The sequence below is a fragment of the Ochotona princeps genome, chromosome 2 (assembly GCF_030435755.1).
Source record: "Ochotona princeps isolate mOchPri1 chromosome 2, mOchPri1.hap1, whole genome shotgun sequence".
Lineage (NCBI taxonomy): Eukaryota > Metazoa > Chordata > Mammalia > Lagomorpha > Ochotonidae > Ochotona > Ochotona princeps.
Window position 1 is genome coordinate 142519173 of NC_080833.1, and position 26204 is coordinate 142545376.

A 26204-nucleotide genomic window follows, 5' to 3' on the forward strand; every position below is an offset into this window, starting at 1 on the left:
CGAGACACATCACAGGCTCCTGAACTGGAGAAATGCCGGACAAATCTTCATCACTGCACATTTAAACAAAAAGCATAAAAAGGTGGCACCACAGAACCCACGTTCCAGAGAGGTTTACAGGAGCAGCCGAAACAAGGAGATTGAATGTTGTCTCACGTGTTGTCCACAGCTTATGTGCTCATATGTAGTTCAGATTTCTTCACTGTTTTTGTGTGGCCATGAATGATGATGACGACAGCAAGAAGAGCAACATGTAAGGCTTAGAATATTTTAGCAGACTGGGGATAAGTCATGAATATTGCAGATTGACTGAGAATATCACACACTGATCAGTTAAGCTTTCCTTAATCTTTTCTCATTATAAAAACATTGCACCGAGGAAAATTTCAATAATGAAAAGCATGAAAAAGAAAGTTAAAAAAAAAAAAAACTCTGGCAGCCTAGAGGAAATTGCATTCTATTTCTATTCAGGTGCTGATCTCTGCTTTTGGATGTAAGTTCAATAAGTGAGGCTCAATAAAATGTGGATGATTTTGTTTCCTGTATTGTTACTTTAAATTAGATCATGAATTTGTCATTAAATATTCTCTAACAATATTTTTAACTACAAATAACTTTATTTCAACAATACACATTGATCACTGTAGCAAAGCTTGAAATAGAGGAGAAAATACAAAAAAGAAAACTAGAATCCTTTGCTGTCCACACTGGCACTAAGACACAGCCTAAAGAGAATTCTAAACACTTCTTACAGAGCTTCCACACTACTGAAGAGATACTGATAGTAATATTTAACATTAATTGAAGCAAAAAACATTAAAATATTGAAATATTCTCATCAGGCAATTCATTACAGATAAAATTTAAACTTCACAATACCAACACATTTTATGCTATCACTTGTTTCATACAACTTGAAAAATAGGACGTGGGAAGGTTAATTAACTTGGTTAAAATCAAAGAATTTGAAGCAAGAACTCAAGTTCTACTCAAGTTTTGCGTCCTGCCTATTTTTATTGATATGGGGAGTGTGCATCTTCAATAATCTGAGAAAACACAATGCTACATCTATGATTTTGAGAGTCCATAATTTATTCAACCATCTCATTATTTCATATTTATTAATCACAACTCTCTGTTTTATAAAGTCAAATTATTCATATTAATATAACTATAGAAAATTCTAGAATCCTCCACAGGGAGATTAAAACTCACAATAACACATTTATCGTCCAAAAGCTTTTGCCAATACGAATGCGAAAATTTTGTTTTGCCCATTTGACCTAATTGAGTATTATTTAGCTTTTAGCTCTGATACATTTCTAGGCAGAGTGCCACTGAAGTTTTATTCCACGTACCTCAGTTTGTTCTATAGTTTTCTGCAGGTAAATCTTGCACTGCTTTTGAAGCTGTAAGCTTAAATCTTGCTAGTACTGTAAATGATATGATTTCCAATCCCAACCCCAAACTGTTCACCACAAGCATACAATTGCTTATAGCTGGATCTTGCTTGCTCAATTTCATTCTAACGCATGTTTTGTAGATCCTTTTGTGGTTTCTTTTGGATATTCATGGCATATTTAAATTAAGTTTTATTTCTTCCACCTGCCACATATGCCTTTCCTTAGCTTTCCCTTCTTTCTTTGACCAGTGACAACCTCAGGCACACTGATCACTCACCGTCAAGGTTTACATCAGCTTTCGATTTTTCAAGGCTTCCTTGTATCAGATTAAGACACAACTTTCAATTCAAAGTTTTCCAAAAACATAGAATTAGAAAGACACTTGGGAAACAACTTGACATTTTCTTGTATCAGGTTAAACAAGTACTTAGCATATACACTTACTAGAGGTATGTACTCAAGGGAAATAAAAGCATATTACTGCACAAAGACCCATGCTAACCTTATTCATAATTGGCCAAAACTGAAAATATCTCAAGTGTCCATACATGAGAGGAGGAATAAATAAATTGTCAAATATGATAGCGTGCAAACTACTCAGGACTTTAAGAGAAGTAAGCTAAAATTGTATATATAACACCAATGAATCTCAAAGGCATTCTAAGCAGAAGCCAGACACAAAAGCCTGCATATTTATGATTCTATTAATAGAATAGTTTAGAGGAGGTAAAATATAGGGACAGATATCAAAATAAGTGGTTTCCAGAGTCTTGGATGAGAAGAAAGAATTTATTATGAAGGGCATGAGGAAATTCGGAGGATTATGGGAGTGTTCTTTGTATTGTTTGTGGTCATTGTGGTTACAGACTGTATGCACTTGTCAAAATTCATCTAACTGTACACTTTAAAGGGTATATTTTGCTTTATAAAAGCTATACCTCAACAACTATTTCCAAGGTAAAAGAGGGCTCAAATTAAAAATAAAACTTGAGAAACACCTCAGGCCAGAATGTTCTAGAATATTCTCAAAACTGATTAGAGAAATTGCTTAAAGAACTGTCCAAACTGGGTCCACTTTGGCAACACACAGCAAGCAGATTACTGATACTGGGATGGGTAAAACAGAGCATCTTTGAAAAGTGCCAATCCAGGAGCTGGGCAGCTGTCCCTTAATTAACAGGCTCCTAAGGGGTTAGTCGGAAGGATTCTTATAAGACTGAAGTTGGGATGAAGATAAGGTGCGTGTTCAGCTCAGGCTCAGTAATGTCCTTGAGTTGATTCAAGTGGTCAGCATACCTCATTCTTTGGGGATCTCCGAAGATGGCTTGGTAGGTTTCAGTCACTTTTGGGGTTGCTCATAAGTGTTACATACTTTTTTGCTCAGAGTCTAGAGATCCTGGAAGGTAAGTCAAGACTGCGCACCAACAGGTTGTCTAAAGAGGACAGAGATGACCTGACAAGTCTTGCGTTCAGGCACCTACATGCAGCACTCCCTCAAGTCAGTGAGCTAACTTCAATACGAAGTGGACTTGAATTCTACCTGTCTTCTAGTTTACTAGGCAGAGAGCTGCTGCAGTACTATTCTGTGACCCTCCCTTTGTGTGTTACTGCATAACATCCTATGCCAGTGAGATTACCGAGTAGGCTATTCTAGATCAGGCCTCATGGATGCTCCTCACCTGTCAACAAACATGTTCCTCATTCAAGAAGCAGCTTAAGGAAGCTTTGACCCATTCTGATGACTTTCTAACTCTCCTAGTACACCTAGAAATGGAAAGGAAATTCAGCTAGAAAACTTCCTGCTGGAGAATTGGTAAATGTGGAGACCATTCCAGCTGTAGCACTGGTACGTACGTGATCCCCAAACATACAAAATACGAAACATACTCATGCAAAAAAATGTGCACACATACAAAACACACTCATGCTGGCACACACTAAATCTCTCTCATGCATGTAAATCTCCCACATACGCACTTCATCCTCTTGAAATGATATTTTCTCTTGGGATCTCAGTTTTCATTCATGGAAGGTCTAACTAGGTTGGTCAAAAGCATTCTGGAAGTCTACAAAGGAGATGCCTTCAGGGAGAGGACAGCATTCTTTCCACTTAATTCATTCTCCTCTCCTCTTTTTCCCTCTAACCTTTCCTTCCTCCTCCTCCCCCCTCCCCCTTCTCTCGCTCCTCCTCCCCCTCCCCCTCTTCTTCTTTTCTCTCTCTCTTCCCCGCCCTCCCTCCCTCTTCCCTTCTTCTCTCCCTCCCTCTCCGTACATTTTACCTAATAGTCCATTTGCCTTCAGGTTGCTTCTACTCTCGGATCTAACCAAAACCCATGAGCCCTGAAAAGCAATGGGTTATTTCATTTTAATTCTACAGACTGTTTGAAGTGTATCTGCACAACAGACTACAATGGGAACCAGTTAATAATTGTGAGATCACTGAAACTCAAAAACTCCAGACAATCCTCCAGGCCTCCCTGAGGTTTCAGAGCAGCTGCTTCTTTCATCCCTGGCATCCCTGGGTGACGACTGCTAACCCAGGCACTCCTCCCTCTATTTGTATCATGGTTTAAAATTCCCAAAAAGTGACTTTCACCAATCTTAGCATGCATCACCTAAACAAAGTTTAGACTAGGAGAAATGAGGCTCATAGTTTTTATTCTGCTCCTTCTAATCATGGACCTTCTGAGATGGCTAGCATAGCACATGGAGGTCATGTTTTTGCTGAAACTATTAATGCATCAGCATCCAGATTTTCCATAGTTTTGATTGCTCAGAGAGGCTTCCCACTCCTGGACTTTACAAATTTTAAATTTTGCTGTTATTCTGACTTCAGCAACAGAAGGACTGGTACACAGTCTAATCCCTTACCTTTTTTCTCTTTCACATGGATGGCGACTCCAGAATCAGTCCTGGTCTTGTTTCCTTGCAGGCAAGCTACATGCAAGGAGAACCAAGCAGGGATAAGGTGACAGAATCAGGCCAGGGACCATAAATTCTCAGAAACATACAAAAGGCCGTCACAGGAAACTGAGGTGAAGGTTTGGGCCATGATTCGAAGTGATCCAAGCCAGGAACTTCTCAGTAGGGAAGCCTGTCTTTCATCTAGGACTCAGTTGAACCCTGCAGCAGGGGAGCCTTTGTTGGAATTTTTACTTAAGCTGGAGAGTGGGCGAGCCTGAGAGAGAACCACTTGAACCATCTTGTATCATACCAGGGCATACCTACCTCAAAGGGGTGTTGTATGGAGCTTAATTAATTAACGTTTGTAAAATGCTCTGGGCTCCTTGGATGAAAGGTAGCTCAAAAAGTGCAACGTATTATTATTATTAAAGTGATATTTAGTATTGGCAGCCAGGCCAGATGCTGAATACAGATAGGCCTCGATAAAAGATGGACCACAAAAGAAGAAAAAGTTAATAAGGATGTTCGGGCGTGCTGCTAATAGTCTCACTGAAATTACTTCTGTCTCCTGTAATGATGATTTCAAGCACAGATAGGATCTTAACTGCTTGCAGAACCAAAGGGTATTTCCATGGCGGGTGTTTTGAGGACCCAGAGACGTACAAAACAACAAATCCCCAACCTTGCCCTACCTTGCCTTACAGAACATACAATGAGCCATCTCTGAGTGAAAGGAAATTTGCTGTAAGCCAGCAAGGCCAGGCACTGAGAGATTTGGTAGCTTTAGATGCTTGAAACACGTTTAATATGTTACCTGGGCCCTTATCCAGTTAGCTTCACAGTAATGTTTGAGGGCAATTTGAGAAAGAAAGGAAATGAATGAAGAGTTAAAAGTGTGTGTATGTAGCAAGGGAAGTCATGAAAATCCCTAACTACACAAAGCGCAGGTCTCACACTGCCAGCTAAAGACAGGCGAGCAGGCAGAGCAAGTCTGAACATGCATGTCTTTATTAAGTCTTTTTTTAAGCACAGAAGTGAACTGTCTCCTGAAATATTTGGGGTGTTTAAACGTGCCACAGCTGACAGAAAGTAATTTTTAAGTCCTGGCACACAATTGCAATTGGTAAAGTGAACCTGATTCTGTTCCAAAAAAAAAGAAGAAGAAGAAAAGAAAAAGAAAGAAAAAGGGCGATGATTCAAACACCTTTTCTGCCCACAATAAAGTAGTTTCAACCTCTATGTTTTAAAGGGGTAATTCATGCTAATTTTGCTCCAAAACTTCATGGGTCAGTTTTTCATTTTGGAGGTCTTGGGTCAGTTTTTCAAGTGAAGAAGTGTGCCACCCCCTGCCAAAAATTGTTTTACCTGAGGCCATATATCTTGGGAGGGTTAGGACTGGGATATACCCAGGAGGTTGTTGAGGTTCCCAGCATTTAATGAATCTGTTAATATATCTTGACAAGAAACATTAGGATAATAGAATTTCTACCACCTCAGTGTAACAGTATGGGGGGAAACAGTAGAAGCATGGATGGGGAGTCCCCGTGCGTACGGAACTGTACCATGGAAAACAAATCAGTCCCTTCTGCTCTGCTATAACAGGATATCTAAGATCAGGTACTTTATAAAGGACAGAGATGCACTTCTTTGAGTTCTGGAGACTGGAAGTCAACAATCAAGTAGTCCACATCCAACGGAGGGCCTTGTGCTGTGTCAGTGTATTATGGCAAAGCTGGATGGGCAGGAAAGCAGGTGAAGACGGGCACTCGGCAAACCCACTCTCTCATCACAACCCGTTCCCCTGATGATAAAAGTCCTCTTCCCATCAGGATGGTATTAACCCGTTCATCATGGCAGTCCTCACGACCTCATCACTCCTTAAAAGTCCCATCTCCAACACTGCTGCCCAGGGGATTACATTTCCAACACATGGATTTTAGAGGACACATTCGAGTCAGAATAACTGCCAACACAGAACAGGGCACTGGAGTGGAGTCAGCAGCCTGTTCATGCGTATCAGTATTAATCATCATCACCTATTTCTGGGTCTCTCCAGGCCCTTCAGTGACCCACATACACACCACTCACCAGAGAAAAAGTTAGGGTTCCCTTCATCTCAGCCATGACATCAAGGTATGAAATCTCTAATTGGAGACACTGAAGAAACATGACCAGAACCTAAAGGCTCCCAATTTAGTGTTTGTTGGTGGTGAAACAGTACTTTGCTATTTTTGTTGTCTTTTAACCCTTTCATCACCTTCCTCATTCTATTTGACGTAGTTCTTTTTTTATAATATCACTTTTTTTCCTCCAATATTACTATTTTTCCTCCTAAGTTGTACATTGGTTGGTAATAAAGGAGGGTTTCGGTATTCTAGGATTCTCTGCAGTGACTGCCAAAATTAACACATGTGTATTTATTGCTTTTATAACTAACTTTATAAGGATGTTCCTCTTTGCTCACACATATATTTAGAAATGCAGATCAAAGGTTTTTGTTTTTCAGGCCCCTGAAATGAAAAATGTAAGTGAAGTTTTCTCTGAGTATGGATAAGCATGCATGAAACTAAGTAATCATGGCTATTCACAAACAGGATAGGCTAGGAAGCCAGAAAGGAACTTCTGTAGAGGTGATCAAGAGATGGGACCTGGCCCTCATCACATGGGCTCCAGAGCTCAGACAAGAGCAAGGCTCGGATGTCCAGGCAAAAAGCCCATCACCCTTACATGCTAGGAGGAAAGAAATCATGTCCCAGTGGGAGCACTATCTTATTTTATCCTATTTCAGTTTTTGCTTTTATTAAACTACAACATCTCAAATTTGACAAAGGAAACAGTTTCCAAGATTTGGAGATTCATTATACTCTTATCTCTGTCACCAATTTTTCCAAACTTTTGGACAGTGAAACCTTTAAAACCAATGGAGACGGCCCGGCACAGTAGCATAGTGGCCAAAGTCCTCACCTTGCACACACCAGGATCCTATATAGGCACTGGTTCTAATACCGGCAGCCCCACATCCCATTCAGCTCCCTGCTTGTGGCCTGGGAAAACAGTCGAGGACGGCCCAAAGCCTTGGAACCCTGCACCCACGTGGGAGATTCTGAAGAAAATCCAGGCTCCTGGCTTCGGATTGGTGCAGCTCCAGCTGTTGCAGCCACATGGGGAGTGAATCAATGGACAGAAGATCTTCCTCTCTGTCTCTCCTCCTCTCTATATATCTAACTTTTTAATGAAAAAAAAAATCTTTAAAAAAAAACAGTGAAGAACCAGCTTGCAGGCTGCTGACAGAACTTAACGAAGATGGAGAAATCGCAACATTGAAGTCAGTTCTTTGTAAATGGATGTTCTAAGGAATATTTTATTTCACAGAATAGATGCACTGCTCTCAAGTTTTCCAGGCATAGAATTTCTGTGTTAAATGTTATACTTTGCAAACGGACAGTCTAGTTTATAAAGTTGTGATCATCTCATGAACCTATCTATGGATATGTATTTTTTTCACATCAAGATAATCATAAAGATAATGGTAGTAATTGTAGTATCCTAGAAATTCTTTAAAATCCTGTGGACTTGCCAACAAAAAGATTTTAACAGTTCAAATTGTGAAATGTTTAGGACAATTTTTAAATTTGATTCTATAGTTTAGGGTTTAACAAATCTAATTATAGCATAAACTGCATACATTGAAGACCACACCCTACCTGTCGCTTTCTTCAGCCACCTGATACTAATTTTTGTGTTATGGGGAAATTGAATTTACAAAATAGCCAGGCAAGAATGGCCAGAACATGGAGAAACACTGTAATGTGCTAGAGAAAAGTATTCAATACACATTTATACTAATTTATACACATTTATAAATTATTTATACACATTTATAAATAAGCCACCTTTTGGCTTCACCCACGAGTCAATAGAATTTGCATGTTCTGTGATACAAATGGGTAGAAATTGTGCTTGAGAAACCTGGATTTTCTGTGTTTTTAACATATAAATATATATAAAAGAGTAGCCATAATTCAAACTCATCTGAGATATGCTTCCATACAGGTGCAAAGAAGAAAAATTACCCAAATCCAAAACTTTGACTGAAAACAAAATCAATATTTTAACTAAAAATTCCATCTTTGCAAAACTCTTCATATCAATTTCTATCAAATATTACTCCTCTCCCAAGTTACCTAACTACATGGGAATACTCATCTTCATGCCTGTGCTGCTCCTTAAGTGCTAACCTACCTCATAAAAACATGGAGAAAAGTTATTAATTATGGGTCAACCCATAGCACATGAAATTCCAATCACTATGTAAGGCTTATTCTATTTGTTGGTCATTTTCAGACTTCCACTCAACTCTCCGCTGTCCATCTGCCCTAAAGGTTTTGCCCTCCTCTGAAGCAACAGAGGATCTCACCAAGCTATTGCTGCTCATGGCTAGTCATAAGAAGGCTTTACAAGGAAGGACATTTCTTATCAGAATGAAGTGTAGTCTCTTATCTTTGTAAATGAAATCATATTCACTATTTTGCTTCATGTAAAAAATGAGGGGACAACTTGGAGGATCAAAAGCATCCAGAATGTAGCAACTGCAAGCTAATACAGCCACTGTTGATACTCTGACTTGAGCAAATCTGTTGTACAATAACTAGACAGAATAACAAACCATAAGAGTGAATCATTATTGTGTTACTGATTGTGAGTATAAGGAAAATTGTGATTATATTTTAAGTCATAAGGGATAAAGTACCATCATGTCAGAGTATACTTTCTTCAACAGAAGCATAGCTCATGAAAACATGACAGCATTAAAAACGTAGGTCACAGCATCCTTTGATGTTTAATGATCCATTAATTCCTTTTTCCATATGCTTGAAATTTTTCATAATTAAAATATTAATATCCACTATAGAAGTGGGAAGGTACTGATTGCATGCATTTGCTGAAACTCTGGGTAACACTGTTGAAGATCTCTAGGGGAATTGTACAATGGAAGTAAGTATACCGTGAAGTGGAGATACGTTGCAGCATGCACCTCTACTTCTGAATAAAAGATGGAGTCCCAGTGAAACTGTTAAATATATTTTGACAATAGAATATTGGAGTTTATACCACTGTCTATACTTACAATGTCAGAAAACATTTAAAAACCAGAAAAAAACCAGAATGATGGATTTGTGATTGGTTTTGAAGGAGTATACTATTATAATACAGGGGAAAACAGTGTAGGGGAGGTGAGAGGGGAAAGGTGGAGGGGAAACTCTCTGAGCCTAAGGACCTGTATCATGAAAAATTAAACATTTAAAATAGAATGAAATAAAATTAAAAAATGAAACTGAGCCTAAAAGGTCACGTCTCTAGGTCATCTGGAAACAGTAAAACTCACATTTGTACTTTATAATGGGATTCCAAGGCCTTTAAGTACATGCAATCAAATAATATTTTTCAAAAGCACAGGTGCAAAAGTAATAACTTATCCATTCTGAGGGTGAGTTGAAATCAAAAATATTATGCCTACATGGAGATGTCGCTGTGACATACCAAGACAAGCCTACACATGAATCAGTGGCATCTCATATGGCTGATTGTTGGAATCCTAACTGCTGTACTTCTGATACAACTACCCATTTATAGCCTGGGGCAGCAGCAGAGGGTGAGCCATGTCCTTGGGACCTGGCACCCATGTGTAAGAGCTGGAAGAAACTCCTGCCTCCTGGCTTCAGACGGGCTCAGCTCCAGCTGTTGTAGCCATTTGGGGGAGAGAATGAGCAGACAGATGATTCTCTCTCTCTCTCTCTCTCTCTCTCTCTCTCTTTCTTTCTCTCTCCCCCCTTCTCTCTGTAACTCTTCAAATAAAATAAAAATAAAAACAAATCTTAAAATTATGCCTAAATAATTACTATGCTAGATTCTCAGACTCACAGCAAATGTATAACTACTACACCATAATTCTCACGCTAATGAAATATTAATACAATAATACAAGACTATGATCATACTTCTTTCTTAATTTTTAAGATAACAGATTTTAAATTTAATTTACATTATATTTTCTTCAATGTTCCACTAAATAAAAAGTCCAAGAAATAAAAAGACCAAAAGTCAGCAGGAAAATAGGCAAAGACTAAAAACAACAATCAAATGAAAAAGATGATCATTTACTCATGTATAGTATATATATATATTTAATATATATATATTTATTAATTATATTGCATTATGTGACACAGTTTCATAGGCTCTGGGAATCCCCCAACCCCTCCCCGTACCCTCCCCCCATGGTGGATTCCTCCACCTTGTTGCTGTATTACATTTCAAATTCAGTCAAGATTCTTTCATCGCAAGCATATACCAAGCATAGAGTCCAGCATCTTATTGTCCAGGTAAATTCAACAGTTTCTTGGGGAGACCATCTCTGGTCTGAAGGCAGAGCTGGCAGAATGTCATCCCGATCAATTTAAAGCCCCGACATAACATCAATGACAATTTACAACATTATGGAATTAATTTACATGGTATTGAGTAACCAATGTTAAAATTTCTTGCAATGACCATCAGGGTCGCTCCAGAAAACTCCCCCCCCCCGCAATACACACACACACAGAGACACACACACACACACTCACACACACACTAGAATAAACAGACAGAGAACAACAAGGAAAGCTGTATAATATATTTTAAAATAATCAAAAGACCATTAAAACTATAGTAGTATATTACTCTTAACCAGGCATTGTTTCCTTTTTGTTTCTGTTTTTTGACCATTTTTCCTTTTTAAATTTTAACTTCCACATCTAAGGAAGAATATGTGAATTTCTCTTTTTGTGTCTGGCTTATTTCACACAACATGATGCCCCCTGACTGCATCCATTTGGACAAAAGTGGTGGAAGTGCCTATTGCTATAGCTGACTGATATTCCCCTGAACCGCCCCACACACACATGCACACACACACACACGCACACGCACATACATACATACACACAGGCGCACACACACACACACACACACACACCAGCTTTCCTTCCCTGACTTGATGATGAACACTTTGGTTGAGTCTGCTGCTATAACATGGTGCTGCACGTATCCGTTTGAAGCAGTATGTTCATGTCCTTTAGGTATGTTTATGATTTCATGGTATCTGTGACTCCTCTGTGTTCAAAACCATTCAATTCAGCAACAATAACTGCTCTAGCCTTTAACGGTGGTACCTCCATCTTCCACCCACTCCACGAAGCTCCAAATTCTGCTCATTCAATTCTCAAAAAGAGTTCATAAGCCTGTTCCTCTTTGTCATCCTGATCACCAACATCCACTCAGATGAAGGTTCCATCTTCCGTGAATGTATTTCAAATAGATGTGTAGTTCACCATTTTCCTCATTCTTTTTCTCTCCCTCTTCTCTGTTTCCTTCTGCTGCTTACCTCCCTCCCATATCACCTATGATGAACATATAGCAGAATTAATTATCCGTATTGTTCTGCTTAGTTCCGTTTCAAAGATTCTATTACCCCAAACCAGACTCTACCAACCTGCCTGTTTCATTCTGTTACTCACTGCCTTTCCTCTCTCGGGTCTCAATCATATGTTCCTGAACTTTAGCATATCTTCCAAGGCAGTCACAAAGGTGTGCACGCACACGTATGCTCCCCTCCACACACACAGGCATACACACAGCTCTCATGCCTTGGTGACTATCCACTCACCCCTGGAAATTACACCTTTCTTGGGCTTTTCCCCTCAAATATGCTAGTGCCTCTCTTAAAAGTATGCACAGCTTTCTTTAAGAACCCACTCCTCCACATGGAAATAATCTATTCACCTATATCTAGGCATTATCCCTCCTCCAGCAGGGTTTATTTCTCACTCACACTTCTTATTTATAACATCCACATCACACACATCTAGCTAGTTACAGTGTTGGCAAATAGTAAATCTTGTCCTAAGCTGTACCACAGCAAAAATATCTTGTGAAATTCTCTCCTAAAATGATTTCAAGGAATTCAAAAAACAAATACATTTTTATAGATGAATTATGGATAATAGCGAAGAAATATTCAGCAATAATGTTCAGCTGTGAGCTCTTTGCTTATTTGAATGCTTAAATTTTCTGTTTATGATCTTAATTAGTTTCTGCTGCTTTATGGCTTCTCAAACGTCATAAACACAAGGCAGAACCTATGAGATGTAATATATTACTAAATGGTTAGAAATAGAAGTGAGTCACATTAGATCTCTCATCCACGTCTTTTTGTTTAACAACCATATATTTAGATTACTTGCTCCATTTGGGGGAAAAAGAGATGGAAAGTGTCTAGAGGTGCTAATTTCTGCATTGTTACTAAAAGGATCGATGCCCAAAGCCATGAGCGATTCCAGCATTGCTTCTGCCACTTGTACCTTCAAGGATTCAACTTGAAGTTCTCAGTTTTCATATTTGCTTTGCTTCAGTGAGAAGTCATTTGGGGACATGCCCAGAATTCGAACACCTTCTAAATGGGACTCTCACTTCCCTTCTCATCAGTGATTATGCGTTGGAAATGCCAATTACATTTCTTTTGATTTTTCTGGAAATCAATGTGTCTTTGTCGCCTGCCTCTCTTTTAGATATCAATACTATCTGTGGTATATGTTGTGACGTCTTGTCTATATTTGCCAAAGAAGTTCCTTTTTAAAAATGTCCATTTATTTAGAAGGCAGAGAAACACACACAGAGAAACAGAGAGAAAGAGAGATTTCTTATATGTTCGTGCACTCCACAAATACCTTTAGAATCTGGGACTGGGCTAGGCCTTACATCTCCTCTGTAGGTGGCAATGATCCAGCTACTGGAGCCATTATCTCCTGTCTGACAGAGAATGCACTACAGGAAGCTGCAATTGGGTACAGGTACATGAACCCAGGCACTCCTACCTAAGAGGCAAGTACCCTAAGCAGTATCAACTTCTAGGCCAAACACCCACTCCCAAAATGACTTCAGCATTTTTAAGTAACTTTAACTTTGAGGATAGTTTATCTGTGATTCTTTGGTTCTCACATCAGCTAAGCAGTGTTTTCTCCTTTATTAGTCCAATGTTTTTCTCCATTCAGTGGTAATCTAGTCCATTCATCCTTTTACTTCCAAACTGTAAGTTCCAATAAACTTTAAGTGTCAAGGGCAGCGGCTGTGCTTGTTCTATTCAATGTCTAGAATCTAGACATTAATCAGTAATCATTGCTGAAAAAAATCTAGTCCCACTGTTTTATTTTCACCTATAAATCATTATTAATAATGTTGACAAATACATAGAAATAATATTTTCGTTAACTGATAAGACATGATCATCCATGGTCTTAAATATTTCAAGATGGAGAATTTCAAATATTCACTTATTTTTATTGGGAAGGCAGAGTTACAAAGATAAAAGGAGAGAGAGAAAGAGAGAAAGAAACAGATCTTCAATCCACTGGTTTATTCCCCAACGGTGACAAAAGCCAGAGCTGAGCCAATCCAAAGCCAGGAACCAGGAGATTCCCTCAGATCTTCCACATGAGCCCTCTCCTATTTTCCAAGGCCATAAGTAGGGAATTCCATTGGAAGTGGAGCAGTCAGTACTGAAAGTGGCAGTCATATGGGATGTGGGCACCACAGATGGATGCCTAGCTTATCATGCCACCACACTGACCCCTAAGATGTGGATTTTTGACTATGTAAGTTTGGCATATATACAAATTTTTTATATTATATAGCTTAGATTTTTTTTTTCTCAAGTCAGTGTTAGCACTTCCTGAGTCAGGAGTCTCTCATCATTCCCAGGTTAACTCTCTGTCTCCTGATTTTTTGGTTGTGGATATTCTTCAAGTGCTATCTGTTTAAGTTCTAATGCTTTGCAGCCCTGTTTCATGGTCAGTCACCTCTGGGATGGGGAAAACTTTCCCTTCACTAAATCAGCCAACACAGAGAGCTCTAGGATAAATTAGTGTATTTTCTTCTATAGCTTCTCACACTAATTTTGAACTGGGTAACTCCAAAAATCATATTATAATGTCTACATGCAGATCCTTCCCCCCGTTCAGTTCCTGTATTTCTGCAAAATTACTCTGTGATTACCTGTTCTATAGTCAGCACATATGACACACCTTTGTCTCCTGGACCAGTCTTCTCTGACCTTTGTTGGTAAAGACACAGACTAAACTTGGAATTGTAGACTTTTTTTTTCCAAAATTATTGTATAGTTCTTGAGGACAGGTTTATGATATATGAATAAGATGAGAGAAACTTTTCCTTAGCTCATACATTCTAGACTGACAACATTTCCGTTGATTTTAAACACTGTGAGAGAAAACAAGCTTGCTTTGATAAACTCAAGGACAAGGTCAAGTATTTTGAGACTTCCAAAAGAAAAATGAATATTCCCCTATTCTTATTACCACCGCCTCTGGTTGACATTGGGTGAATGCTCATGTGGTTCACTCTGCAGAAAGCCTTCCCAGAATAATCCAGTGCTCAGGAGCATGGCTTGCAATATGAGCTATCTTTCAGCCTCCTCATGCTCGCAGGCACAGCAAAGATGCACTCTAAGTACACGCTAAATGGACATCTTGGCCCAGGAAAGGACCATGTCAGCAGCAGCAGCGGCAACATCTTTGAGAACGAAGCACAACGATATAAACGATGATCAAGGCAGGAAGCAAATTATCCCTGGAACTTTGCAGCGTCCTCTAAGGCTGCTCTGTTGTGTTCATAGCCATTCCCTTGTCCTAATGGCTCTCTGCCCTGATGGCCTTTCTCACCGGTCTATTTGGAGGAGCATTTCCCATATGCCAGATGTCTCACTACATCTTGGGTAGTTATAACTATTTGAAGAATTTCAAGAAAACGTCAGTTCATTAGTGACTGACAGTACCTGATATTCTTTCTGATTAACAAAAAGTTTTTTGAAGGGCTTCAAATTCATACTAGATGTGGCACAAAAGAGTGTCCAATATGAAGAAATCAAAACTTGGGAAATCTAGACTTGAATAACAGAGATACAATAATGGAAAATAACAGTATTTTATATTGAATTTGATTCATATACAGTGTCTTACACTTTTAACGATAGTGAAGGGATAACTGGATTCATAGTCTTATAAAGAGGGGCAAACATTTGTGGAACAGGAATACTGGGAAAAGAAAACATGTTTCCCCAAGATTTATCAAGAAAACCCCTTTGTTCCTCCCCTTATCACTGCTCAGTGAAAAACATGTGGAAGATGGATTTCAAATGATTTCTTTGATTAAAGAAACTGCACTATTACTCAAGGTTATTGTTTCAAAGCTGAGGCATGTGTATCTCTAAGACAGAAATTTGTATTCTCTACTTCAGAGTACCACTATGGAAAAAACGCTGGGGCTAAATTTACAATGATTCCAGGAGCAGTTAACAAGCTCATTTTTGGAAATTTACTTGCCTTTAATGTTAAAGTACATGATTCAAACTTCATGATCTGTGAAACTGCTCTTTGGCAAGATGGAAAAAACTAAAAGGAAAGATTTAGACTGGCAGGACAAAAGCAATGTGAGTCTCTAATCTCACTGTATTTAGAAAAGAAAGATTTGTATGCTTGAAAGGCAAAGTTGTGGAGAGACAGGGATACACACACAGAGAGAGAGAAAGAGAGAGAGAGAGAGAGAGAGAGAGAGAGAGAGAGAGAGAGAGAGAGAGAGAGAAATGTTTTCATTCACTCCCCAAATGGCCACAATGCCACAATGGTGGAGACTGAGCCAGGAAGAATCCAAGAGCCTGGAATTCCATCTAGATTTCCTGTATGGTTACGGTAGCCCAAGCACTTGTGCCATCCTCCTCTGCTACCCAGGCACTTTATCAGGGAACTGGATCAGATGTGGATTCAGTCCCAGTTGAACTGGGACTCAAACTGGGGCCCATATGATTTAACCACTGCCCAGTAACTGTTGCTTCCAACTCCATCTTTAGCAGGAGTTTCTCAGACATCTTCTCCAGGATATCATCTATACCTTTATAGACTCTCAGAAAAAAGCTTTGAGTTCTATCCCACAGAAGATCAATTTTATTTCAATAGTATTTTTCAGCTGCTGATACTTAAGATGAGTCCAAGGATCACCATGGAGACCAGGGACACCCAGCCCAGACTTCTTTGCTTCAGAAGCAGCAACCCCACTTTGTATTCTGTAATTCAGAGTAATTTTCTAAATTTCTCCAGATCTCAGCTTCCCCACCTGTCAAATATGGATAATCAATTAAATGTAATCTACAGGGTCCTTGTGGTAAGTGTATTTCTACTGACACACCTAAACATAATGCTCTAAGAAAATGTTGGCAATCATAATGATTGTGAATCTCATACTGCTAAGTGTCTATGCTTTGGTGAGATTTTTTCACTGTGACGATAAAGAATATGATAACTGAGATTCATGTTATGTGTGTCTCTCGTTGTCTGAATGATAAACGATATAAGGATTTGAAATCAGTCTGCATAAAGGTAGTAAACGATAGGACTTTTCATTAATCTATGCTGCACATCAGTATTTTTGTAAACTGACTAAATGAATAAATGGAAAACATGTCCTTGACTGAAGAAGCTGCTCTAGACAGAAGGTCACATTCTTCAGCTGAGAGCACATTAGAGGTGTAGGATGCTGGCTTTGCAGTCCTTAAATGCTGTTCCAATCCCAGAAATCAATGAAGAAAAGATATTACAGCCAGCCCAGCTTCAGATTTTATGATAAAATATGCTCAACCAAACTGCAAATGACTCACACAGTTAGGAGACACAGCAATATAATCAATGATGAATCAAGATTCTACTATAGTTCAAAAGTGGAATGAGAGAGGCCTGCAATTCATGAACAAGTTCTGCTCTTGTACTTTATAAATCACTTGCCAACTATTAGGATCAGGAAATCTAGTTTAGTTCAATCTCTCAAACCAACAGAAAGAATAGGTGTTTAGTTGAACGATAAATTCAAGGAAACTACTTTATATATACTATGTTTATGTGTGTACATGTACTATATATATATATATATATATATATATATATAAAGTAATGCATACTTTATAATAGAAGGCCACTTAAAATACATACAGTCAGGCTCTACACATAAAAGTTTGGGTAAAACCATGAAATCAAACAAGCACTGCTTTTGCTAAAGTGACATTCAAAGGACTGTGCTCACATTTAATGTAATAATTTTGAATGTGGTAATGAGCAGTTGGGATGGATCCAAAGGGAAACCATCAAGAGAGTAGAATGTTGAGGCTATTTGTTCACCCATTCAGTTGCCAAAAATAGTTATTGTTCCCAAATATATATTGAATATGTGCTGTCATATATTACTTATTTTCAGAATAATCTTTTGTTCCTGTTCTAAAGTGAGAAAATTAAAGCTCATAATCTACCTCAAAATGTTAACAAATGTCCAATTTCATGCTTATAATAAATACCTCAGTTCCAAGTTTAGCTCAAAAATCAAAATCGTTGTCACTATGTAAAATAGTCATACCCAGTAAGAATAATGAAAGGAAACTGAGAGCATGCTTGAGTGGAATGACGTCACACTAAGTATAAATTTTAAAAAGCACTTTCTATGTAGTTCCAAGATAAAGAACAAGAGCTATTCAGCAGAAATAAAAGATGAGTAGTTTGGGCACAATAGGAATTACAAACTAGTCAAATGTACTATGACTACCTTGCCAAGATGTCAGCATCCTTCACAGGCAGGAAGGGATTAGCCATGGCCACCTGCCAAAATTTCACAGAGGGGAAACTCCACTACCAGTGATGCTAGACTGTGAACTCTGAGATCTCTCCCAACTGTCCTGTTTCCAACCCAAAGGTCACAGACTGTAGTGGACAGTCCTATTTGCACCATTACATCACACTTGGCCAGCATACACCCTAGATCCAAAGAGGTACACAGTAGTCTTATCACAAATAATGAGCAAGTTGGATACCTGGAAGTATAAATTTTTACTCCTGTGGGTGTTTACATATTATAATTATTGATACAATATCATTTTGTGGGATTTTTAAAATATTCATTTACATGAAAGACAGGGTTATGGGAGGGAAGGAGGGAGGGGGGTCTCCATCCTGTGGTTTACTTCCCAAGTATAGTAAACATCACTCACAGTCACTAACTAATTTAATTATATCAACTCAACAAAGTAGGCACTACCACTATCTTGACTTAGATGTGAGGCAAAGAGAAGCCTGGGATGGTTTTGTGACTTGGGCGAGGGTACACAGGCAGAAAAGAGTGGTGGGATTTGACACCCTGTCTCCAGACACCAGGGGTCATATCACATACTCGGTGATGTCTCCAACATGGACTTACTGTCACACAGTAAGCATAGATCTTTCAGGGTTATATTGTCAGGTTAAGAAAATCATCCCTAGAAAGAGAAACAGAAATAGCACGATGGTGGATAAGAGATGAAGTGTGTGGGTCTAGGAAAGTGTCCATAGTCATGCTGCTATGAGTAGACAAGTGTTGGGAAGAATAGAATAGAAGGGAAAGGCAAATTAACTCCTGATTAGAAAGAGCTTTCTGTTACTGACTAGATGTAGGGGACCACTGGACTTCATCAGCAGGCAAAGTAAAACGTATACCTGTAAATGACTCAGAGCACACACAAACAAGACAAACTAGACAAGACAAAGCCTGGAAGCAGGACACCAACGAATCAAATGGCTACCAGACACAGGAACTCCAAGATTTAGTCAAAGGCGACTTGACAGAAGTTGATGTGGACATGGGGATTTGAGTCAAACAAAGAATGAGCAACAACCCAGTTCCTGGATAACTTCATGAACAATAAAAAGGTTATTCCCTGCCCAAACAAAGGATGCAGAATGTCCAGTATGGTGGCTCTTGTCCCTAATTGCACATTATAAGTCATCCAGGGATGATTAACACATTGTGTTCAAGGGCCCAGTGCGGTAGCCTAGTGGCTAAAGTCCTCACCTTATATGTGCCAGGATTCCATATGGCACCAGTTCGTGTCCCTTGCCACCCTGTTTCCCATCCAGCTCCCTGCTTGTGTCCTGGGAAAGCAGTCGGGGATGGGCCAAAGCCTTGGGACCCTGTCCCCACATGGGAGACCCAGAGGAAGCTCCTGGCTCCTGACTTTGGATCAGCTCAGCTCCGGCTGTTGCAGTCACTTGGGGAGTGAATCAACAGATGGATTTTTCTCTCTGTCTCTCCTTCTATCTGTATATCTGCTTTTCCAATAAAAATAAATAAATCTCAAAAAAAAAAACCCACAAAACACTGTGTCCAAGCCTTGTCCCAGAACAGCAAAGACAGAATCGAAGGGGTGAGTCCAGCTGTGCTCATGACTTCAAAGTTGGAAACCATTATTGGATATCCATCCCTTCACTTCACTGACCAGGGTACCAGAAAAAACAGGACTAGTCAAGGGAGGCATATATATTCTTACTTACTCTTAATGTAAAGATAAAGAGAGATCCAGTTTAAAGAATTGACTCACATGATTATAGGAGCTAGAAATTTCCACACTCCAGAGGGCAGACAAGAAAACTGGAAATGCAGGCAAGAGTTGATGCTGTGGTGTTGAGACAAAAATGGAAGCCTCAGCTTTTACTTCAATGGTTCTCAAGTGACTGGAGCAGGCCCAGCCACGTTATCAAAGGTGATACACTTTATGTAAAGTCAGCTGATCATTGATGTTAACCATACCTACAAAACGCTCTTCAGAGAAAAATCCAGACCAGGGCTTGATTAAATCAAGTTAAACATATTGACGGAGAAAGCAACCGACAGTATAAGAATATACGAAATGTTAGTTGAAAATAGGCATTGTCTTTTGTTTTTGTTTTCATATTGGAAAGTGAGATTAGAGAGAGAGGAGAGACAGTGAGGAAGATCTTCTGTCCATTGATTCTCTGCCCAAATGGCCCCAATGACCAGAACTGAGCCGATCTGAAGCCAGGAACCAGGAACCTCTTCTGGTTCTCCCATGCAGGTGCAGGGTCCCAAGGATTTGGGCCTTTCCCAGGCCACAAGCAGAGAGCTGGATGGAAAGCAGGGCCACTGGGATTAGAACCAGTGCCTATATGGGATCCTGGTGCGTGCAAACTGAGGACTTTAGCCACTAGGCTATTGTGCTGGGCCTGGAATTGTCTTTTAATTCCATTTTTCAAAAGCTTTTTGAAGCTCTATTGCATAGCTCTGAAATGTGAAACAACCTGACCAAGATTAACATAGGTAAGAGGCATTAACACTTAGTTACCTAGCAGAGTCTCCGGTACACAAACCCAACTTTAACAAGAACCTGGAGATCAAGAACAGCATTATTCCCAATGTATGGCATACCAAGCTATGTCCTGAAGCAACTAATGTCCTCCTACCAAGAATTTTAGAAGCTTGGTGTCCAAAATAAGACCAAAATCAGTGTTCCTTCTGTTGTTCTGCTGCCTTCCAGCTAGAAAGAGGCAGGGCAAGGCAGCACCTGTCTCCTGACATGAGCATACAGGGCTCTCCTTGCCTTCACAGAGCTCAGTGACTGTAAGAGGAAAGAAGTGCTGAGAAGAGGAAAAGATGGTGCCTGTGGAGGTGAGCAACACTGAACATCAACTTGGCCTGGGCGAGGCAGAGTGGCTTGGGACTCATGCAGACACTTGGAAGCCCCAAGGAGCATGGGCTGGTAGGACAGAGGTTAGGTTCAGGCAGGAGCTCCCTGAAGAAAAAGAACCTCAAGAAGAGCACATTGTGTGGAACTTGAGGTTTATTTCAAATCATCACCAGCAGACAAGCAAGGCCTGTCAAGTCAATAGCACAAGAAAAACCCATCTTGAGTGATGGGTCATTTCACCACAGTGTGATAATTATTAGAATTGGTCCTAGTGGCTGGAGACAGAGAAGTTACTGGGGATCCCATAAACCAGGCTGAACTTCAAGAGTAAACTGACACAGCAAGAGATGGGGACAAGTGTGAAGAAGAGAACACTGATGGCAAAGCCTCTTTCTGCCCTAACTGGAATTTAGTAGAATCTATGGGACTCAGCCTGTGAGGCAATGGGTGCCCCTGACATGGAGGGGATGGTGATATGGGGCTGAGATAACCTCAGTACTGTGAAACCAGCGACTACAACTCCAGGACTAAAAGGAGGAACACAGTGTAATTCTGATGACTATTCATTAATTTAATTTGAAAGGCTATGCTTATACAACCCTTGCTGCAATGACCTTGCTATACAGGTGAAGAAAGCTGCTTTTCAAAATGCCTCCCTCAGTGTTTCCTACAAATAGCTTTCTGAGCACCAATAAACATTTGCTTACATTTTGATAATTACTCATCGGGGAACTCAGGCAGAGAGATTTTTAGTGTCTTAGTAGCTGATGCTGATTGAAAATCAATCAAAAATTAGGATAGGATTTCCTTCTTTGAGGTGATTACATAAGCCAGTAGGGAAATGTGTTTAGATTTTGGAAGATTCCATTTCAAGGCAACTTTTAGGATGATATCATTTTCACGAAGTCAACACTTGAGTCATAAAATAGCATCTACAAATAGAAAATTCCTAATGGAGATACCCAGTTTTGTGAGGACATTTCATGCATCCTCCAAAGTGTGGCAATACCTAGCGGTATCTGAAATAAGCAAAACGACCACCAGTAAGCGGTGGAGCATGGGACACGGTTTGCTTCAGTGCGTGTATCTCCAGGATAATTAGTTCTCTCATCCTCTCTGCAGTCCAGAGGCCATAGGTAACAAATATGTCCATCCAGTGGGATATCCTCCCAAAGAATCCTTAAACAACTGTCAGGTAACATTGATGAGCCAGGGCTTGCATTGCATGTGTCCTGCCATGAAGCCAAAACACCTCCCTGTCAACCCATAGGGATAGCAGACTTGGAAATGTAGGTTTTCGTGTATGGCAGCCTGGCCTCTGCTACTTACTAACCTAATGGGAAAGCATGAACAGGAGGGTGGGAGACATGCTCCCTCTTCTACACAACCATAAGTTCTATCTTTGTCCTTGCTTCGCATATTGCACTAGGAACAACTCTAGGCCCTGCAATTACCTGGTCTAGCAATTGATTTGTGCCTAGGGAGCCCTTTCATGGGGAGGTGCTGAGCTAGACATAATGATGACATCTAAGATTCCAACTGGACACACCTGCATCCACGTTGGAATACCTGAGTTCAATTCCCAGTTCAACTCTCCATCTTGCTCTCAATGTCTGGGAGGCAGCAGTGATGACTGAAGTGATGGGATTCTTCTGAGCCACGTGGGAGAGCAGGCCTGGGTTCCCAGTGGCCAGCCCAGCCTCAGTCACTGCAGGCAACTGAGGAATGGCCAGATGAGAGTGGTCACACACGATTACACTTGTTCTCTCTCTGTCTCTCTCTCTCTGCTTTTCAGATAATTTCTTTTCAGAAAATTTACACAAACTGAACAACTTTCACGATACAGATTTAGGAGCACGATGCCACGTTCCCACGCTCACCTCCCTGCTGCCCACATTCCCCACCTCCTCAACTCCTTCCTTATTTCTTTTTTTTCCTCCTAATTTTAATGATGGCATATTTTAATTTCACGTTGCAATCTCAGGCCTAACACTCTATCAGGTAAATATATCAACACATAGCAAGTAGGAAAAAAAACCCTACTATTCCTCAGGAGTGTAAAGAATCTTCCTTGTAAACATACTTGCAACGTACATTCAGTGTATAAGAGAGCATTATCCTAGCTGTTATCCAGATTGTGGGTCAAGGTGGGAAAAAAACAACAAGCCAAACCTGAGGCTATAAGGTATCCAGGGCTCAGAGGGAAGGACACTGCTTGTGGAGAGAGACTCAACAGCACTGATGCACAGGCAGTGATGACGAGCTTAGGAGGGAAGTCACACACGCCTTTGGCTCTCCTATTTCTGTCTCTAATTTTATCCCTATGCATTATGGTAGCTGTGCTTGCCTCAAAGAAATACTTACTGGAGTAAAGTTTCACCTTAGCAACCTGCTGCCACATGCCCTGGGAGAAGTGCCCCTGATCACAGAAACGACCCAAGAGTAGGCAGTACTCTGAGGAAGGACTTTGGCTGGCAGTCCCCACAAGGGGCACAGACCCCAAAGCACTGTCAGAGCACCCCTTGTCTGCACACTTTCCACAGCCATGACTGCCCCCCTCACTCCAGCCACAAGGACCACAGACCAGTCTAGCATGTCCTGAGTCCCAAAGAGCATAGGATGGCAGGCCACTGGGGTCAGGTAATCAGACAAGTATTTCACTGCTTGGAGGATTTCAGCAAGGGAAATGACTTAACCAGCTGCAGAGATGTCAAATGGCATCAGAGAAAGGATCCATCACAGGAATTATTATCAGGTCCCTAATTTTACAGACTGGTAAGAACACTGTTGAGAACACAAAAGGGCTGCAGGAACTTCCTGTGTCATCCTAATAGGCCACAACTGGCTCAAGGTTTGAGGGCAGTTCCAATCGCTGAACACAGAGTAGAAAATGTGGGACTTCAGTTCCAGTTTGGGATTCCATGCATCATTTTGCTCCATTAACCCTACACCTAAACAGTGATTTAAAAAAAAAATAGCAGTGTAAGTGCCAACGTGGACCTGCCAACTGTTTCTGTTGTTCCCGCTGCTGTGGTTGCTTGGGTCTGGCTTAGATTTGTCTTGACTAAAGATCTGGAGACCTGTGGCAAACACGTCACTAATCTCACCATTTTGATGAGAAATTTTTTAGTGAATTAAAATACATAGAAATATACAAAGGACATTTGCAAATGGTCAAATTCCCTATCAATTACAGGACTTTTAGCAAGAACGTCATTAAAAAAAAAATAAGACCAGGCTTTCTATACTGTTTCAAATGTTAATTAAGAAATGCAGTCATGAAGGAGGATCAGCTGCTTCAAAGTGAGGCTGAGCATCTCCTTCCCAGCCACTGGCTGCCAAAACCTCACTGAACTGGATGAAGAACATGAAGTTCGTGCCTTCTTTGAGAAGAGTATGGTATGGACATTGCTGTGACACTCTGCATGAAGAATGGAAAGGCTATGTGGCCCAATGAGAAACAAGGCTTTCTCATGAAGCACGGTATCCTGAGCCATGGCCATGTCTGCCTGCTGCTAAGTAACGGGCATTCCTGTTACAGACCAAGCACTGAAGAACAAAAGCATGAATAAGTTTGAGGCTGCTCTGTTGAGACCAACTTGAGCGTTTTCAATTTGGGTATTGTAAAAAAAAAGGAGTGAAAGATATTCCTGGATTGACTGATAACACAGTGCCTCGGTGCCTGGGTCCTCAAAGAGCCAGCAGACACTGCAAACGTTTTGATCTCTCCAAAGAACATAATGTATGCCAGTGTCTTGTAAGAAAGCCCCTAAATAAAGAAGGCCAGGAACAGATTGCCAAGAGACGTATGCTGTTTTATCTGAGAGCATCTAGTTCTGGATCAGAGTCTAGTAAAAAGTAATAATAATAATAAGGCTTAAGACTAATGAATAAATAAGTCTAGGTAGAAGGAAGGAAGGAAGGAAGGAAGGAAGGAAGGAAGGAAGGAAAGAAGGGAGGGAGAGAGGGAGGGAGGGAGGAAGAAGGGAAGGAAGGAAGGAAACAAATGCAAGGATGTGGGATTTCAGGTGCTCTGGCTGCTAAGGTGACAAAACACCACAGCAAACTCCAGAACCCAAGGCAAAAATTCCCAAATGTATTCCAGTATCTCTCAGATTTGCTCCTTGCACATGAAGCAGGTTTAGCTTCCAGTTAGTTTGGAAAATGAGAAAATCCTGCTGTGTGACCTCACTTGGACCTGCTCACTCTATAGCCCAGGGCTTCCAAGCCCAGTCCCTCATTCCCCATTGATTTGCAGAGAGACTACCTCTGGCCCTCAGACCAAGACTTGGGCGTCCTGATCTGCTGTGGTGTTTCCTGATCTGCTCTGTTACTGGCACAAGTGATCTCTTTCAGACAGGGAGGATCCTGTCCCCAGTCCCAGCTTCTGTGGCACCTCAGAGTCCAACCATGTTGAGGTCCATCACTTTTACTCAAGGGCTTGTTATCCTCTGATTAGCACAAAACTAGTTAGTCAACACTAGTTGTTCTCAAAACATAGTGTGTGTGTGTGTGTGTGTGTGTGTGGCTTTTGCCTTTATCATTTTCCTCCATTTCAGCTCAGGCATTATTATGAGATTGTAAAATAATATGCGAGCATGATTTAACCACCACAGCACAGAAAAGGCAACCAGCAAGAGTGTTCCCAGCGGCAATCCTAAAATACTGCTCCACTGACCTACCTCTCCTGCTCTAGTTTGTCACTCCAAAGGAGTGCTCGTAAAAGGAGAGTAGAGTCCGAGTCCCTTTGTAATCCAACATCGAACAAGTAGTGCTGCTTGTTCTTACGTGTGCGAAACCAGATTGTTAATTAAGCATACCATAAAATCTTTTAATCAAATCCCCACTCTGTTGCCTGGCATTATTCTGTGAAATTTATTCCAGAAGTCATGAAGGGGGAAAAATTCCTAACAAGGTAATCATTTCTACTAGCAAGTCGTTCCAGGGGATGCATGGGGAAGCCCTGAAATGCCTTCTGTTGGACTGCTGGTTCAGCAACCATGTCAGGAAGCACTGTTTCAGGAGTCCTCAGTAGATGGAAGAATCAGAATTAAGCAGCAGCAATACAGAGGTGGGAGTGAGAAGGATCCAGCTCCCAGCTGGCCCTGTGAATAGGTGTGAACTGGACCAGCACCCAATCGTGGAAGAGTCATCACTATGGATGAGTATGGGTGGTTCTGCAAAATCACTCCAATGCAATCTGTGTGATATGAGAGGATTTCAGAAAGTGTGTGGGAAAAGATATATTGTGAAAAAACACTATGCATGAATTAAAAAAAGAAAAGCTTGCACTT

The 26204-nt window shown here is 40.4% G+C and overlaps 1 pseudogene; it reads left to right on the forward strand.

The window, feature by feature from the left end:
* The first annotated feature begins 218 nt into the window (after positions 1-218).
* Positions 219-24772, forward strand: LOC101535730 (small ribosomal subunit protein eS6-like; annotated as a pseudogene).
* Positions 24773-26204: the final 1432 nt, after the last annotated feature.